Source organism: Lemur catta, chromosome X, assembly GCF_020740605.2.
Source record: "Lemur catta isolate mLemCat1 chromosome X, mLemCat1.pri, whole genome shotgun sequence".
Classification (NCBI taxonomy): Eukaryota; Metazoa; Chordata; class Mammalia; order Primates; family Lemuridae; genus Lemur; species Lemur catta.
In genome coordinates, this window is record NC_059155.1 from 38,680,168 (window position 1) to 38,698,218 (window position 18,051).

Below are 18,051 nucleotides of genomic sequence, written 5' to 3' on the forward strand. Positions count from 1 at the left end.
GCTAGAAAGCAAGGATAATAATAGCACCTACCTCAAAGGATTTTTGAGAGGACTCCAGGAGGTAACCATGCATAAAGTACTTTAAACAGCACCCAACATTTGCTAGGGGAACAAAAAATGTTAACTGCTCCTGCTGTTGTTAGTTTTAAGAAATAGGCCAGGCGCGGTGGCTCACGCCTGTAATCCTAGCCCTCTGGGAGGCCAAGGCGAGTGGATCGCTCAAGGTCAGGAGTTCGAGACCAGCCTGAGCAAGAGTGAGACCCCGTCTCTACTAAAAATAGAAAGAAATTATCTGGCCAACTAAAAATATATATAGAAAAAATTAGCCAGGCATGGTGGTGCATGCCTGTAGTCCCAGCTACCCGGGAGGCTGAGGCAGTAGGATTGCTTGAGCCCAGGAGTTTGAGGTTGCTGTGAGTTAGGCTGACGCCACGGGACTCACTCTAGCCCGGGCAACAAAGCGAGACTCTGTCTCAAAAAAAAAAAAAGTTACATGTGATAAAGTTTTACACAAGCAAAAATTCTAGATAAACCTTGAAATTTACTTAAGTAGAAAGCTGACTTTGAAAACCAAAATGTAGTAAGAGAATTCTTTAAAATAGACAAGAAACACTAGCAGGTAAGCAATGCCATATCTATGCCATATGCAGGACTGGACAGTACTAAGGGGCACAGGGTTCAACCAAAGAAAGACTACAGTTCTACCATGGAGAAGCTGACACACTAATAAGAGAAACAGGACAAACACTGGCACTGCCATATACACACATGTGAGACTAGACTTCATGTGTCTGCCTGCTTACCAATGACCATCAATAATTCCTCAAATGGGTGAGGCTAAGTCAATTCCTCCAGGGTCCTTGCTCTGAGTTTCTGTAAGTCCTGTGGCCTGTGTGTGGTACCAACTATTGGACCATCCCTGTACTGGTATTCTTTCACTTAATTGCTTCTTTAAATGTACACACATGGATTTCCTCTTAGCACCTCAAAAGGAAAGAAATAATAATTAATGTTAATGACCAATATCATTTTAAAAGATATAACTTATCACCTTACCAGGCACAAAGCACATCATTTGTGGCGATAACAACCCTTAAGGCAGCAGCCATCAGCTAAATAATACATGTGTGGCTAAGAGACATCCCAATACAAGGGCAACCTTCTTGTTTGTGGCTCATTAAGAGTCATTAACCAAGCTGCCACCCATTCAACACAAGATATACACACCTAATATCAGTAGATCTGGACAGGGCCTTGCACAGAAGCAATTTAGGGAAGGAGGAATGAAGGCATTAAAGAACTGACTAGAGTCCAGTGAGGTAATGGGTAGCATACATCTACAAATGGATCATGCTCCATAGAAGCCTTGCAAAATTCTAGTGTTTGCTACTGAGAACTATTATCTTTCTTTCTTTCTTTCTTTCTTTCTTTTTTTTTTTTCTTGAGACAGAGTCTCACTCTGTTGCCAGGGCTAGAGTGCCGTGGCATCAGCCTAGCTCACAGCAACCTCAAATTCCTGGGCTCAAGCGATCCTCCTGCCTCAGCCTCCTGGGTAGCTGGGACTACAGGCATGCGCCACCATGCTCGGCTAATTTTTTCTATATATATTTTTAGTTGGCCAGATAATTTTTTTATTTCTATTTTTAGTAGAGACAAGGTCTCGCTCTTGCTCAGGCTGGTCTCGAACTCCTGAGCTCAAGCAATCCTCCCTCCTCGGCCTCCCAGAGTGCTAGGATTACAGGCGTGAGCCATGGTGCCCGGCCCTATTATCTTTCTTAATAAGAGGTAACAGTGGTAGGAAAAAAGCATGGGTTTTATATTTACAGTCAGATGCCTAGATTTGTATCCTAAATCTACCCCTTTTAGCTTTATAACTTTACTCTAAGTTCCATTTTTTGACCTGTAAAATGAAAATAATAAAGGATTATAGTGACAAGTCAGTACATAATACACAGGGCTTAGCACAGTGGCTGGCATATAGGTGGTACTTAATAATTATTAAATGTTATTATTGAAAGAATAAAAATGGTGCATAGGTAGCCAGAAAGGCCCACAAAGGCTTATTTTACCAATAATGGAGTCAAAATAGAAAATATTTACAAAGAAAAGATAATAAAACCAAATACTGGTAATATTAGTTATTGAAAGAAAATAAAATTAACATGTTTTTACTTTGCGTGAAATAGGAATACTGAAGAAAAAGCTTGATCATATGATCAAATAGAAGATTTTTATGTAAATTCTGAAAAAAAATTTGACACCACGAAAGAGCTTTAAAAATGGATTTTACAGATTCATTCATTCAACAAACATTTATTGAGTACCTTCAAACAATCTATCAGGTACCAGAAATTACGGAAAATGCTAATAGAAGCATGTGTAAAATGCTATAATAGAAACAGAGCACAGAGAAGGGAGGAATTCATTCTGCCCCAGGTATGTCAGGAAAGGGACATCTAGGCCAGCATATCACAGAAGAAATGACATTTGAGTTGGGGCTAAGATTTCACTGGTGAATAGGAAGAGCACAGCAACTCCAAAAAGAGGGAACAACAGGAGCCAATGCCTGGAGCTATCTGGCAAACACCTAGAGGCATGTGAGGTATAGGGCAGCCTGTGAATAAAGCAGTCTGGCCAAAGACGAGGGTACTGGGGAGAGGAGAAGCAATCATAGAAAGGGGAATGCAAAGATAGGCCTGAGAAAACCTGTGAGGACAGGGGAGAAAGGAACTGAAATCAGAATTTCAAAGGGATACCTGCACCACCATGTTCATTGCACAATTATTCACAATAGCCAAGATACGGTAACACCCTAAGTATCCACTAATAGATGAATGCATAAAGAAAATGGTGTGTGTGTATATACACATAATGGAATATTATTCAGCCTTAAAAAAAAAAACAGGGAAATCTTGCTATGGATTGATGTGGAGGACATTATGCTAAGTAAAATAAATCAGACACAGAAAGGCAAATACTATATGATCTCACTTATACTTGGAATCTAAAAAACTTGAACTCCTAGAAACAAAGAAAGTAGAGGTTGCCAGGGGCTAGGGAGGCAGAATAGAGAAATTAAAGAGTACAAATTTTCAAATATAAGATGAACAAGTTCTGGGGCTCTAATGCACAGCATGGGTTGTGATGGATTCGTCAGTTAATTTGATTGTGATAATCATTACACAATGTTTATGTATATCAAATTATTACGTTGTACACTTTGACTATATACAATCTTTATTTGTCAATTAAATAAAACTTGTTGGGGGGAATTTTTATACCCCTAGGCTTTGGCATAAAGGCAACCAGATATGGTAAGGCTGATGTCTTTAAAAAGCACCCTCTAAATAAAGAAATCCAAGGAAATAACTACTTTAAAAGTCAGGACAGTGTTATTTCAGGAAGGAGGAAAGGTTTTGATTGGAATAGGGCACCTAAAAGGACTTCTGGGGTGGCTGACAAAGTTCTATTTCTTGATGTGGATGGTGATTTCAAGTATGTTTGCCTTGTAATACTGTATTAAGGTACTCATTGGTTTGATTTTTTTTTTAATCCTTGTTTCATTTTACAATATAAAAAGCTAAAAAAGAAAAAAAAATCCACCATCTTGTGGCACTGTATAGGCAGTCGGGGCCAGAGGGGTAACTGAAAGAAAGATGAGGAAAGAAGTTATTGCCTCGAGATGGAAGATGAGGAGAGCCAGGCCCAGGACAAGGACAGTAGGAGTGAGACAGGGGGGAAAAACATTTGAGAAACATCCTCAGAGTTTATGGCATAAACTTTCAGAGGGCTCCAATAGGAGAAAGCTTAGAGAAAAAGATACAGAGGATGATTTCAGATTTGAGATGCCTTTGAAAATTCAAATACTACTTTCCCCTTTCTTATTTTAATGTATGGTTTCCTTTGCCTTGGTACACATCTATCAATAGTAATATTCTATTTCTTATCAGTCACAATTCAATCCATGATTTTGGCGTTCAAATGGGATAGAAAAGTGAGGAGGGGGTAGTTTTTGATGTAATAGGGCAAGACTTAGAAAAGACAGGAGGAAGATGGTTAAAAGAGATGTGTTAGTAGTAAAAGACAGAAGTAAAGGGGATAAATATCCCAAGTGAACTATTCCACTAAAAGGGAAGAAAATATGGATGGCAAGAACTATTGTGTCAGTTTCCCAATTTGATCAGCAAAAATCATTGGAAGTGGGATGCTTCATATGCCCATCTTGTTTTCTCATCTGAAACTTTCTTAAGTTACTTATATGTAACCTAAGGAGAATTATAATAGAAATTTGAAGGTGGGAAAGATGGGTCGTGAGAAAGAGAAGAAAAAGTATTCCATACCAGAATACTGGTTAGAACACAGTGGAGAAGCAAGCGATTTTGTTTTCCTACAAGTCAAAATGAACTGTCCTCACTTGAGAGAAGACATGGGTATCAGCAATTGTGTGTGTTAGATTACAGTATGGGCCATAGCAGCCCAGGTCATTAGAGTCCCATGCAGCATTATCACTGAACAGACACTCAACAAATGCATGAACAACTGACTTTGATAATGCTCAACTAGAAATATTAAGATTTTGCCTTCAGACCCCTGCTCCTATTGCATAATAATAAAATCTAGCTACCATTTATTGAGCACTTAATGCCAGGCACAGTTTAAACTCTTAGCATGCGTTATCTAATTGAATCCTCATAGCAAGCCCGTGAGATAGGTGACATTATTTGTCCCCACATTACAAATGAGAAAACTTGCATGCCTTCAAGTGGTAACTCTGGGGAAACAAGACATGAGGGAGATTGCATAGGGCAAGACTAGAGCCTGGGCTACAAGGAGCACCTGCCTCATACTTGTTCCAACCTAGGCTACCAGAGTAGAATGTTTCATAGGGATCAGGAGCTAAATCTCTACTTGCTGGCAGAGTGATTTTTTTCAGGCCTTATCCTCAGCATGTTTATCTCCTCTGGCAACATGTGGCAGCAGTAGGCGGCTGGTAATGATGCTGAGATTTGGGATCCCAGCCAGCTCCCTCTTTCTATCAAAAATATGACCAAAATCTGGCAGAGTAAGCAAACGTCAAGATGAATGGGCCTCCACTAATTCATACATTACAAACTAAATTGTCAAAATTGGTCAAATTCCATTACAGAATTACAATTCAGCTGCACTGAATACTAAATACACATGAGCCATTAGCTGGGACTTTGAAATTTCTTTGCTCTATGGAAATTTCTATTCTGGTAGTAGTTGTTGTATGAGATTTGATCTTTATCGCACTTTTCCTGGCAGCAGTAAAATTCCATTTCCATCAACTCTGTTTCCTCTCAGGAAAGAAGTCTCTCAGGAAATACTCAAAACATTGTTCTCAACAAAGTTCTTAAATATGAATCATTTCAACTGCCAAGAAGACACTCCTTCCCCCCACTGTTTTGCATCATAATACACTTTCTCCGAAATGACAGTTTTTGGGCAAGATGTACTTATTTGGGGAAAAAAGACATTTATTAAATACAGAGCAACTCATTCTTCTCCCTCTACGGCTTTGCTTAAGCAGTTCACTCTGCCTCAACTATCTTCTCCCTAGGTCTGCCTGTCCAAGTCCTACCAATGCATTCATTCGACAAATATTTCCTGAGCACCTACTAGATGTTTGGTCCTATAATAGGTGGGAGGGGTACAAATCAAATAAATGTATTAAGAATTTTCCAAAGATTAGGATATAATCATTATAGGTGGTGAGATCATCATGGACATTCTGAGATTTTCCTTCAACGAAAAGTATTCTGGAAGAAGAAACATTTATAGCTGGCCCTTAAAGGATGAGTAGGAGAAATTAAACAGAAGGGAAAAGGCATTTATGGCAGCCAAGAGAAGGCCAAGGAGGCAACTCAAGGTCCTTTAACTACAAGGAGCATCACTACAACTACAAGGAGCAGAACTGATCAAGGACCCCAACTGCCTCGGAAATTCATGCTAGCGTTTGTGCTGAAGTCACACCTCCAAAGGGGTGCTCCCAGCCAATGACTCAGTACAGCAGGGATATAGAGGCAGACTGTCGCTAAAAGTTACAGGACTCCACTGACTGCTGACTTAGGACTCCCCAGTAGCTTCTGAACCTTTCTCAGACTGCAAAGCAGTCTAAAAAGCTTCTCCCTAACCAACTTTCCCTCTCCCCTTCACTAGGGGTCAGACTTGCATCAAGAACTGATGGCACTCCCACCCTCCCCAGCCCCCTCACCATTGTCTCTTCCACAGGCATTCTCGCCTAATAAACCCTCGCAGGTTTAATCCTGAGTGTCTGTTTTTCAGAGGATCCAGACTAATGCAGCATTCTAGACAGAGAGCTCAGCAGAAATAGACATCTAGAGGTATGAAAAATCATGACAGGCTCTGAGCACGCCAAGGCATGGTATATGCCTGGAGCATGCTGTGGAGGTATGGATATGGAGAAAGAAGAAGCTGGGCAAAATCACAGAAGGCCTTGTAGGTCCTAATAAGAAACTCCAACTCGGTCCTATGAGAAATAGGGAGCCACCAGAAAATTTTAAGCAGGGAAAGGGCATATGTTTTCAAAAAACAATTGTTTTGCTGGCAGAATGAAGGAAAGATGGAATGGATGAAACAGAAATTAGAAGCACCTTTATGTATGCTTCCATCTTGTCTGCTACCTTGTCAGGTCCTAAAGGAATGGAATCATATCTTTTGTTTGTTACATTTTAATCTCTATCCTCCTATAATGCTTTGAATAATGTTTACCACAACGAAGCTCCTCAAGAGGCTGCACTAAATCTACAAGGTTGGGCCTCACCTCAGTGCCTAACATTTTAGTTAAAGCTACCCAAAAGCCACCCAAAATTGACCAGCGTTTGGGCAGTCCTGCTTGGACATTGAAACATTCTATCCAGCCAATCTAGAAAGGAATATATAATAAATGAAGGGTGGAAGAAGTTACTCCCAAAATTTTATCTTTCGCCAACTAGTTATTTCATAACCTCCTTTGAAGATGGGCATCAAATCACATTTGTTGATCCTAATTGTGGGGACAAAAGCAGCCATTAGATAGTTTTTGAATGTTTACCACATCAATGAAGTTTAGAAAGCTAGATCAGGCTCAAGGCCCAAAGGTCTTATCCAAAGAGCACTGGACAAAAATCAGAATCAGGTTATGGATATTGACCCAAAGTCCAATGGTGATCTTTGGGGAAACATAGCCCTAGGGTCTATTTTTCTCATTATAAAGTGGAAATAAGACCTACCCTAAAATGATGTACAAAGTAAGGTGAAAGATGTGGCCAATGTGATTTGAAAACATAAATTTTACAAATTGAATATATAACTTGGGAAAATGGACAAATCTAAGAGATTAAAATCTAAATTATCACCCTAACACAAGCATGTCCTGATAAACATAAGTTATTTATTGCATTCACTGTGACATCACCTTGCTAAATAAGGTCATTATTAACCACAGAGTTTGCATTTGGACTGTAAGCTTAACATACATACTTAAGGACTTCAGAGCTAGAAGGAATATATTCAAAATAAAGACTACTTATTCTGATTTTCAACAATATTAAGGGACGGTGTGATATCCCAAAAATTCTCAAAATACAATTGTTTTGCTTTTATTTTGATGTGTCAAGCAGTACTTTTGGTAGAAAGGGTACTGTTATTAAATCAAATAGTCATGGGAATCAATTCCCAGAAGGCTATTGATTGGTGGAGCTGGAGCCAACAGCCCTCCTAAGGTCTTGGACACTGAAGAGTCATTTGATAATAGCCTGATGCCTTTTCTCAGGCTCAGCCTTTTTTCTCATTCCTACCTCCCTGACTTGACTGATAAAACACACAGAAGGTCTTGAGCCCTACCCGTAATAACCAAAATGACCTTACTGGAAAAAGCAATCATTATATCGAGACAGCCTAGATTGGCTTGTGTACCTTAAAGAAGAGAGTCTCATGAGTCATAAACTGTCAGATCTACATGGGCTATGTAATACTAGGTAGTGGACTAAAGTTAACTATCAATGGTTGGTTGCCCATGTAAAATAAAAATGGCATCTCCAGTCCTCCCGGCTGAGATAACCACTTCCAGACCAGTAGGAAAGACCAAAGCATTCAGCAGTACTTTTAAAAATCTTTCAAATTTGCAAATTGATTTAGTAAATACATTGGTGTTGTTTTGACTGGGTGAGAAGAGGGGTAAAAAGTGGAAGAAACTAAATCCAATTTTTATAAAAAAGAACTTTCCCTAGGCTATTTTGGCAAAAGAACTAAATAAACAACTACAGAAATCACTCTAAGCCTCATTTGGTATCTTCCAAAACCAAATTAATTACTTTCAGTTACAAAACACATTTAATGGTAGGAAATCAATAATGATGATAGTAATGGACACCACTCTATTGAGCACATTCTATGTGTTAAGACCTTTTAGTAATACATATACTATCTGTATTCCTCATAAAAACTCAATGTTAATATTTTATATTTTGATTTTTTTAAAATGAGGCTGAGACAAATGTGCCACAAATCACGTTAATGGCAGAGCTAAGATCCAAACCAAGATACCTAAAAACCCAGATTTTTAGATGGCAATGAAAGGTGGGAGAGCATTTCTCTCTTTCCCAATCTCTGTCTATCTCTCCCCCACCCTCCCAATCCCTGTTCCTCCTTCCTTCCTGCCTTTCCTCCCTCCCTCCCTCTTTCACTCACAATACTTGAATATGTGCACCACCAACTCACTTCCGGAGAGAGGTTAATACTATGTAGTGGGCTGATAATCGGTTTTACCCCCCAAACACCTGCACTTAAATTCTGACCCTGCCATTTATCACCTGCAAGACTTGGGTGATAAAAATTATTTGATAGATCTCATTTTCCTATTAAGCAACATTAAATGAGATAAACATACATAATGCCTAGTACGCACTCACTATTTTTGTCACTTTTCCCCTGCTCTCTTTTGATAGCCTAAAGACCAAACGGAAGATGAAGCAAAAACTTACTGCCTGTATTATGTGGCAGGCAAGAGAGCTAGCACTTCCCTTAACTAGGATGAAAGAAGCTCTATGATCTATAAAACATACATACAGTTAAGGAATTGCCACCTACTTTATGTCATCCTTCCATGATTTTTAGCCATAAAATATAAGAGAATAATATATAATGGCTACATGGGATTTAGCCTAGGAATGCAAGATTGGTTCAGCATTCATAAATCAAATGCAACGCCATTCACAATATCAGCAGCCTAAGGAAGAAACTCTATGATTATGTCTACAGATGCAGAAAAAGTGTGACATTCATTCAGCAGCCATTCATGATTAAAAAAAAAAAAAAAAAAAACTCAGTTAACTAGAAACAGAAAGAAACTTCCTTGGCCTGAAAAAGGGCATCTATGAAAAACCTATAGCTAACTCATACTTAATGGTAACAGACTAAATGATTTCCCCCTAAGATCAGGAACAAGGCAAGGAATCCACTCTTACCATGCCTATTGAACATCATCTTATCAGGTAGAAGTCCTAACTAATGCAATAAGACACAAAAGAAATGAAGAGAGATTCAAATTGGAGAGGAGAAATAAACCGTCTTTATTCGCAGAAAACATAATTATCTATCAAGAAAATTCAAAAAGAACTATAAAAAACTACTAGATTAATTAGTGCCTTTAGCAAAGTTGGAGAATATAAGATCAATATACAAAAATCCATTGTATTTTTATATACAGCAGTGAACAACTGGGAAATAAAAATTTTAAAAGCACCATTTGCAATAGCACCAAGAAACACACAATACTCAGGAATCAATCTAACAAAGTATTGTATGATTTATATGTTGAAAACTATAAAAAAAACACTGATGAGAGAAATCAAAGAAGGCCTAATTGGAGGGATATACTGTGTTCATGGAACAGAGGAATCAATATTGCAATTCTCCGGCAAATTGATCTATAGATTTTAATTCACCGCAAATAAAATCCCCAAAGATTTCCTTTTCCAGAAATTTACAAGGTGATTCTAAAATTTATATGAAAAAACAAATAATCTAGGGAAACCAAAGCAATTCTGAAAAAGAAAAGTAAAGTTGGAATATTCACAGTGATTTCAAGACTTACCATAACCTATGATATTCAAGACAGCACAGTATTGGCAATAGGATAACACACAGATCAATGGAACAAAATAAAGACTCCATAAATCAATCCACACATACACGGTCAATTAATTTTTGACAATGATGCCAAGTTAATCCAATAGACAAAGGATAGTCTTTTAGTCTTTTCAACAAATGATGATGGAACAATTAGACATATCTATATTCAAAAAAATTAACCTCAACCCATATCTTGCACTACATGTGAAAGTCAATGTGAAATAGATCATAGACTGAAATGTAAACCCTAAAGCTGTAAAACTTGTAGAAAAAATAGAAGTAAATCTTCAAGATCCTGGGTCAGGCAATTATTTCTTGGATAGGACAAAAAAATCATGAACCATAAAAGAAAAAATTGAAAAATAGAATTTTATCAAAAATTTAAATGTTTGCTCTTTGAAAGACACTATTAAAGAAAACAAAAAGACAAGCCACAGACTGGGAAAAACATTTGCAAAACATGTATCTGACAAATGACCAATAACCAGAATATAGAAAGAACCCTTAAAACTGTATAATAAAAAAAATCCTACCCAATCAACACAATGTTAACAGATACTTGCTCAAAATCATGTCATTAGAAAAAATGCAGAATAAAATTACAATGAGATATCACTATCCACATACCAGAATGGCTAAAATTTTAAAAGATATTTGCTGTAAAGAATAAATCTAAAGAAAAAAAAAAGACAAAGAAAATTTTAAAAGATAGACAATAACAACACTGCAGAGGATAGGAGCAACTGGAACCTTATACATGCTGTTAGGAATCAAAAACAGTACAATCACTTTAGAAAAGTCTGGCAATTTCTTATAAAGTTAAATACACACTTATCAAAATATACAACCATCTCACTCTTACATATTTACCTAACACAAGATATATATCTATACAAAAAATTAAACATAAATGTTTATGGCAACTTTATTCATAATCACCCAAAACTGGAAAAAAAATTCAAATGCCCTTCAACTACTGGTGAAAGAATAAACAAATTGTAGTACATCACATAGCGGAATTCTACTCAGCAATGAAAGGCAGCAAACTGGATAAATGCAATGACATGGGTGACTCTCAAAAGCATTATGCTAAGTAAAAGAAGTCAGACACCTAGAACTTCATATTTTGAGTCGGGCTATATATTTTGATCCCGTTTATATGAAATTCTGGAAATGACAAAACTATAAGGACAGAAACCAAATTAGGGGTTGCCAGGGGTTGGCAGTATAGGTAGGGGATTGACTACAAAGGAACGTAAGGATACTTTTTCAGTGACAGAAAATTCTGTTATTTTTATTTCAGTGGTGATTACAAACTATGTAACTTTGTCAAAATTCATAGACTTGTACACAGCTAAACAGGGTGAATTTTATATTTCAATGATCCTGGGGGGAAAACTGTGTTAATTAAAAAAAAAAAAAACCTCAGAAATGGCAACTATTTTAGGCAGGGATCTGCAGCTAATTAGAACTGAAAATGCTGATTTCTGATTGTAAATTTAAGATCCATGATCACAGGACATGAAGACATGGGGCAGACAAAGTTCATGAAAGTTTTTTGTGTCCTTCACTGCTAATTGATATAATTGTGTAAACAGGGGCTCTGGAAAGAAGCAGATAAATTAATATTTTAGGACCAAAATACTCCATTTGGTATTTATTCAAAACAAGCCAACAAGATAATAAATGGCTATAACTGTCCTTACAAATTGCTTGAATTTGTAGATAACTCATTCAAAGGACTGCCTAATAAGACAGGAACCTGTTCAAGTACTAATTCTCCTCACTTCACAAGCATTCTGACTTAAAAGAGCAGGGAAGAAACATTTTCATTTTGTGCAATTTCTTCCTCTTGATCAGAGCTCTGAAAAGACACAGTAGAAGCTTATCTTGGCAGCAAAGACTGCAGGGTGGGAGAAGGTGAAGAGTTGTCCAAAATCCCTGAAGGGCTTTTCTCTCTGTTTGGCAGGCTATTCAGCGACAGTTGCAGGCAGGTGTTGAGCAGAGGATAAGCCAGTGTGCATGGTCCTGGGTGTGCAGGGAGCTATGGTCAAAACAGTGGTAGGAGTTGTTCAAGTACCATTCTTAGAGCTCCAAGGAAAACTAAACTGCAAAATAGAGTACAGAAGACCTGTCCTCACTTATTCACTCATTTATTCATCTGTTCATCTAACAAATATTTATTGACTGCCCACTCTGAGCCAGGCTCTGTGTTAAGCTAAAGACATAGAGATAACCTGGTCTGGAGTACCTTTCAATCTTCTGGTGGGCAGCAGTCGGGGGTTGTATAAAGTGCAATAGAAGCCGACAGGCCTGAGTACAGCTTAACAGAAGAAAGCTAGAGCTGTGATTTATTCCTTTTTGTACACCATTTTCTATCAGGTTCTCAGTGCCCCAGATTTCATCAGGAAGACAAAAATGGCAGTAACTCCCAGCAGCAAGAACAGTATATGGCATATGCAGTAACAGTACAGTGCAGGTAGCACGGTATAGCCAGGAAACTGCATAAAATTCTCTGGTACTGAGAGCTGGATGGAAAATAGTGTGTAATAATACTGGAGAGGCAGGGCTTTATAAGTTGTGCCAAGGAGTTAAATATCAGGCTGTGAGGTAGACAATGGGCAGCCTATGAACATGAGAGGAACAAATCAAGATTTGTATGTAGAAAGATGATTCCAAAGAGCAAGTCAGGAATTGGCAAAGGAAGAAGGCAGATGGAGAGTTACCTCTCTCTCCCTTTTGAGTAGCTGAAAAGCTGGTGGTAGACTAGAAAGTTGGTGTTAACTAGAGAGGCAGAAAGAGCCCCTCTGTGAACCAATCTTCAGTCATGCAGAGAAAATGACCCATTATCCTGCCCACTCTGTGTCTCTAGCTAGCCACTGTGATTGTTTAGTTCTCTACCCCCACTGGACTAGCAGCTCCCTAAGGACTGAAATGTGTGCTCACGTGCATGCTTCCATGCTCGCATGCACTCTCTCTCTCTCTCTCTCTCTCTCACACACACACACACACACACACACACACACACACACACAGCACATAATTAGAAAACAGTGCAGCAACAAGCAAGAGTCCAGACAGGAGAGCAGTGAGCGTCAAGATATTCATCAAGGAAAAATCAGACAGAACTTAACAACAGGGAAATGTGGTGAAAGGCAATTAGTGGGTAAATATCAGCAACATCAGGATTGGGTAGCAAAGGCCCCACCACAGGTATGGGTCTAGGCAGAGATTGAGTTCCTGAGAGGCTTAGCTAAAAGAAAGCATGTTCCTACTCCTGGAGGAACTGGGGTACCAACCATTGTACCCAGACAAGGACTTGATAGGAGAGACACAGAACAAGGCCCAGTTTCTAGCACAGAAATACAAGGCCTGTTTTAATCACAAGGAACTAGGCAAGAACAGCCTTACAAAAACCTGACCACACAAAGAATGAGACTAGCAAACATGCTGAGCTAGCAGCCTAAGGTTCCCAAAATTCTCTCCAACTCAGGACAGGCTGGGACTCAAAGCCTCATTCAGGGCTGCTCTGCCCCAACTCTGTCCACTGGAAAGCTGTGTAGAGACGGAAGTCAGCAAGCCCTTACAGTCATCCCAACATCAGACAGTATGAAGCAAGCCCATGACTACAAAAATACCAATGAAAAAGAGAGAGTGTCTATCACATGGGAAGAACCCAGGAAGATCAATGAATATGGAACCCAGTGCACAGACATCTCTTCTGTCCACTTTCTCTACATACTACCACTTATCCAATCAAGAATACAAATTTTAAAAAGCTCTATAGCCCATAGGTATTACCCAGAAATCCATTCATTTTCAAATTTGTGGTCATATCTATTAATAGCAAAAATAATTTGGCATCAGGTCACTAGTCAAGACCATGCCCCCAACAATATATAAAACACATTGTGGGACAGATTCCCCTTACATTTTTACCTAATGTATCTTATCATGAGCATAACATGTAATTAGGAGGACAGCTCATATTGCTAATCTTATTTCCCATTCTGAACCACAGACTTAGACAGTCTTCAGGGGTTTAAGCAATGCTCTGGTCTATTCATCTTCACTGTACAGATGAAAATCTAAGGACCACTGAAAAGTTATACAACAAACTACAAAAGAAAATCACACAACAAACTAATGGCAGAGCCAAAAAAAGAAACCCAGATGCCTCTGTTGCTTCCATGTTTGCAATGTTACCAAATCTGGTAGAGATGCCTGTCATTAAGAAGCAAAATCCAGTTAAATGCATTCTCTCACAATGCTTAATCCTTCCCAATGAGCTCATACACAGCCCAACAGAAAATCTTCTCTTTCCATCTGCAGATGATCCTTGATACATGACAGAATGGAAATCCAGTAGATCTTACTCAATTTAGATTTTCCAACTCCAAAGCAAGAGAAGGCCTCAAGCAGCACCATTTGATTATGAGATTTTGCTGTTGTGGAGAATTAATCAAACTCATCCTAGAAGCTCATCTGCTGTGTGACACACTCATTCCTTGATATCAAAACTCCCTAACAAATTTCACCACAACATGTGCTGATGACTTCTTTTCCCAGTACTTTCTGATCTTCATCTGTTACTGCGACTAGCATTTGCAGAAATGTAACATAAGCAGGAGGTTGCTCTATCCCTAATATCTATATAATCCTTTGTGCTTATATTAAAGCTAAGAGGATACAAAGGGTCTTATTTAGGGAAATATTAATACTTTTCACTGTTACTTCTGAATATAAATAAGTGAAGAAGACAAGTATCGCATGTCCTTACTCATATATGGGAACCAGAATAGTGGATCTCAGAAAGACAGAGTAGATTGGTGGTTACCAGTGGCTGGGAAAAGTAGTGGGGAAGGGTGGATGAAGACAGGCTGATTAATGGGTACAAACATACAGTTAGAAGAAATAAAACCTAGTGTTTAATAGATCAGTAGGGTGACTATAGTTAGCAATAGTCTATTGTATATTTCAAAATAGCTAGAAAAGAGTAATTCAGTCTAGGGCCATACCACCCTGAACGCGCCCGATCTGATCTCGGAAGCTAAGCAGGGTCGGCCCGGTTAGTACTTGGATGGGAGACCACCTGGGAATGCCGGGTGCCTCAGGCTTAGGCCAGGCGAGGTGACTCATGCCTGTAATCCCAGCACTCTGGGAGGCCGAGGCGGGAGGATCACTCGAGGTCAGGAGTTCGAGGCCAGCCTGAGCAAGAGCGAGACCCCGTCTCTACTAAAAATAGAAAGAAATTATCTGGCCAACTAAAAATATATATAGAAAACATTAGCCTGGCATGGTGGCGCATGCCTGTAGTCCCAGCTACTCGGGAGGCTGAGGCAGAAGGATTGCTTGAGCCCAGGAGTTTGAGGTTGCTGTGAGCTAGGCTGACACCATGGTACTCTAGCCTGGGCAAAAGAGTGAGACTCTGTCTCAAAAAAAAAAAAAAAAAAAAAAGGAATACTAGACTCTTCCATGTGGTAAGCAGACACAATATATAAAGGATACTAGAGAGTAACATTGAAAAAATAAGAATGTAAACCTAAATATCCTTTAGCTCCCTCTTCTGGCATATCTCTCAAATTCAGGAAGCTCCCTTAGACCTTATTAGCCAGAACTTAGATTAATAAACTTATGCAGCAAAAAAACCTATATTTTTATCTATTTGCCTTATATGGTAGATGTATTATCTTCAGTTGTTTGAAATACATTTAAACATAGTAAGGTATGTTGTTCACTATTTTCTCTAGTGATGAGTCAAACTAGAATCTAAAACTATTAATAATATTCTAAAGGTTAACTTCAGTGAAAAGTTAATTATTTACTTTCTGTGTACCTTTCCTTCTGGAACAGTCTTTCTGAAAAGTGCTTTCAGTGCATGTTAGAAGCCAGGGACATGAATTAGGGCTGGGGTATGTAGAGAGTGAGTGGGACTGCAGGAGACGGTGTTCCCATGGTGCTCACCCTGGTCATCAGTCTTTGCGCAAGTACTGTCATTTGCTTTACTTCCTTCTCCCTCATCCTTTGCTCCCTTTCAATCTGATGATTTCTAGGAATGAACTTTCTTTAAGACACATGCTGTATATTATATGGTTTGAAGCAGCCTTGAGTTCATGCAAAGTAAAGCTATGTTCTTTTTCAAAGCTTTCAGTTCTTAAGATATCAGAACCTGCAAAAAGCACAGATTGGGCTATTATTAATATCCCTTCAGATTAATCGCTCAGTCACTGCTATTGAGATGTTAAAAAAAGAATTAAGAAGACAAGCAAATCTTTATGGCTGCATCTATTCTGGCAAAACAATAGAGAGGCATAAACATATTAAAAAAACATTTTAGCAAGTGAGTTCTTACCCAGCAAAAAAATCCTAGGCTACTCTATCTTCCCAAATGTTTTCATAAAGGTTTTAGCTACCAGGCAATTAAATTCCAGGAGCCACAGGCAAACAGAGAAGGCTTGGAAGTCGGGAGATGAATAGATGTGGGAATGAGTAGATATGGGCAGCAGCTAGATACAGGAGCATTTGCAAAAATACATTAGGTTCCCGCTAAGAGCTACAGAACAAATATTCACTAAAATATTCATTTTAATTTCAAGCCCCTTCATCAGCTGAATACACTTCACAATTTAAACAAACATTTGAAACATATGTCAACTGCATAACTATCTTTTAAAACAAAACTTTTTAAAATAAAACTTAAAAGGAGATACCAACAAACAACAGAGAAAGTCTCAGCAAGAAAAATGTTATTTGGACTCTCCTATTTAAATAACAATCTATTCGGCTACTGTTAGTGACTTGTTTCCATAGAGTATACAAGAGGGAACAAAGTAACTTTATAGTGAGGAATCTGACATTTAGACAGGTGATTTAGGGTAACAACCAACAGTGATAAGTCATGCTCATAACATGTACTCTTGATTTTATATGAAAATGGCACTTTACCTCCCTAGTCTATCCTCCCAAAACTCAATAACCCCAGTCTAATAATCATGAGAAAAACATCAGAAAATCCCAGCTGAGAGACATTCTACAAAATACCTGACCAGTATCCCTCAAAACTGTCAGTGTCACCAAAATGAAGAGAAGTGTAAGAAACTGTCACAGCCAAAAGAGCCTAAAAGAGACATGATGACTAAATGCAATATGATATCCTGGAACAGCAAAATGACATTAAAGGAAAACCGAGGAAACTTAAAGTACGAACTTTGGTTAAACATCCACGTATCAATATTGATTCAATAATTGTGATAAATGTATATGACTAGTGCAAGACGCGGATACTGGGTGTGGAATATATGGAAACTCTGTACTATCTTTGTAACTTTTCTATGAATCTAAAACTATTCTAAAATACAGTTTTCAATAACACTTTAAAGTCTTTTTTGGCTATCTCAAGAAAGAGGATTCCCCATTCAAACCCTGTGCTTCTAACCAAGTATCAGAAAGAGAATCAATGAGCCCTGGACACCTGTTGTATGAGAAACAAACCTACAATTAATCTCCTATGGGGCACCTAATAGTCGCCAGGTGGAAATGGTTTGTTAAAAAAAGTGTCCTTGAGTCATACATGAAGCAAATTTAGAGTCACTGCCAAAATCGAGGATGAGTGACCTTTAACAATACAGTCCATCCATCAGCAATAACAGCTTGATGATGTAGCACAGCCCTGGAGAACAAACACAGCCAAGAATATATACATTCATACCTTGTTGATGTTTCACAATATCTTACATATAAAACCACAAACTACAACAACCTAAGCTTTAGCCAAAAACAAAACAAAAAAAATCATTTGGTCCTTATACAATAAACATTTTAAAACAAAACCCTCCAATAATTCCTATAGAATCATAGGCATTATTAGTTTTACAATCATTTCCTGGATTCATATGG

General features: G+C 38.3%; 1 protein-coding gene, 1 non-coding gene and 1 pseudogene across 6 annotated transcripts in view; 2 read left to right on the forward strand and 1 right to left on the reverse strand.

Annotated features, from left to right (window-relative positions):
• Nucleotides 1–18,051, reverse strand: part of ATP11C (ATPase phospholipid transporting 11C) — a 177,923-nt gene that overhangs the window by 133,926 nt on the left and 25,946 nt on the right. The gene's annotated exons all lie outside the window — the stretch shown is intronic.
• LOC123628996 lies at nucleotides 9,011–9,137 on the forward strand. Its single transcript, XR_006731869.1, has one exon. It is a non-coding gene; the product is annotated as a U6atac minor spliceosomal RNA (small nuclear RNA).
• On the forward strand, nucleotides 15,160–15,272 carry LOC123628914 (annotated as a pseudogene).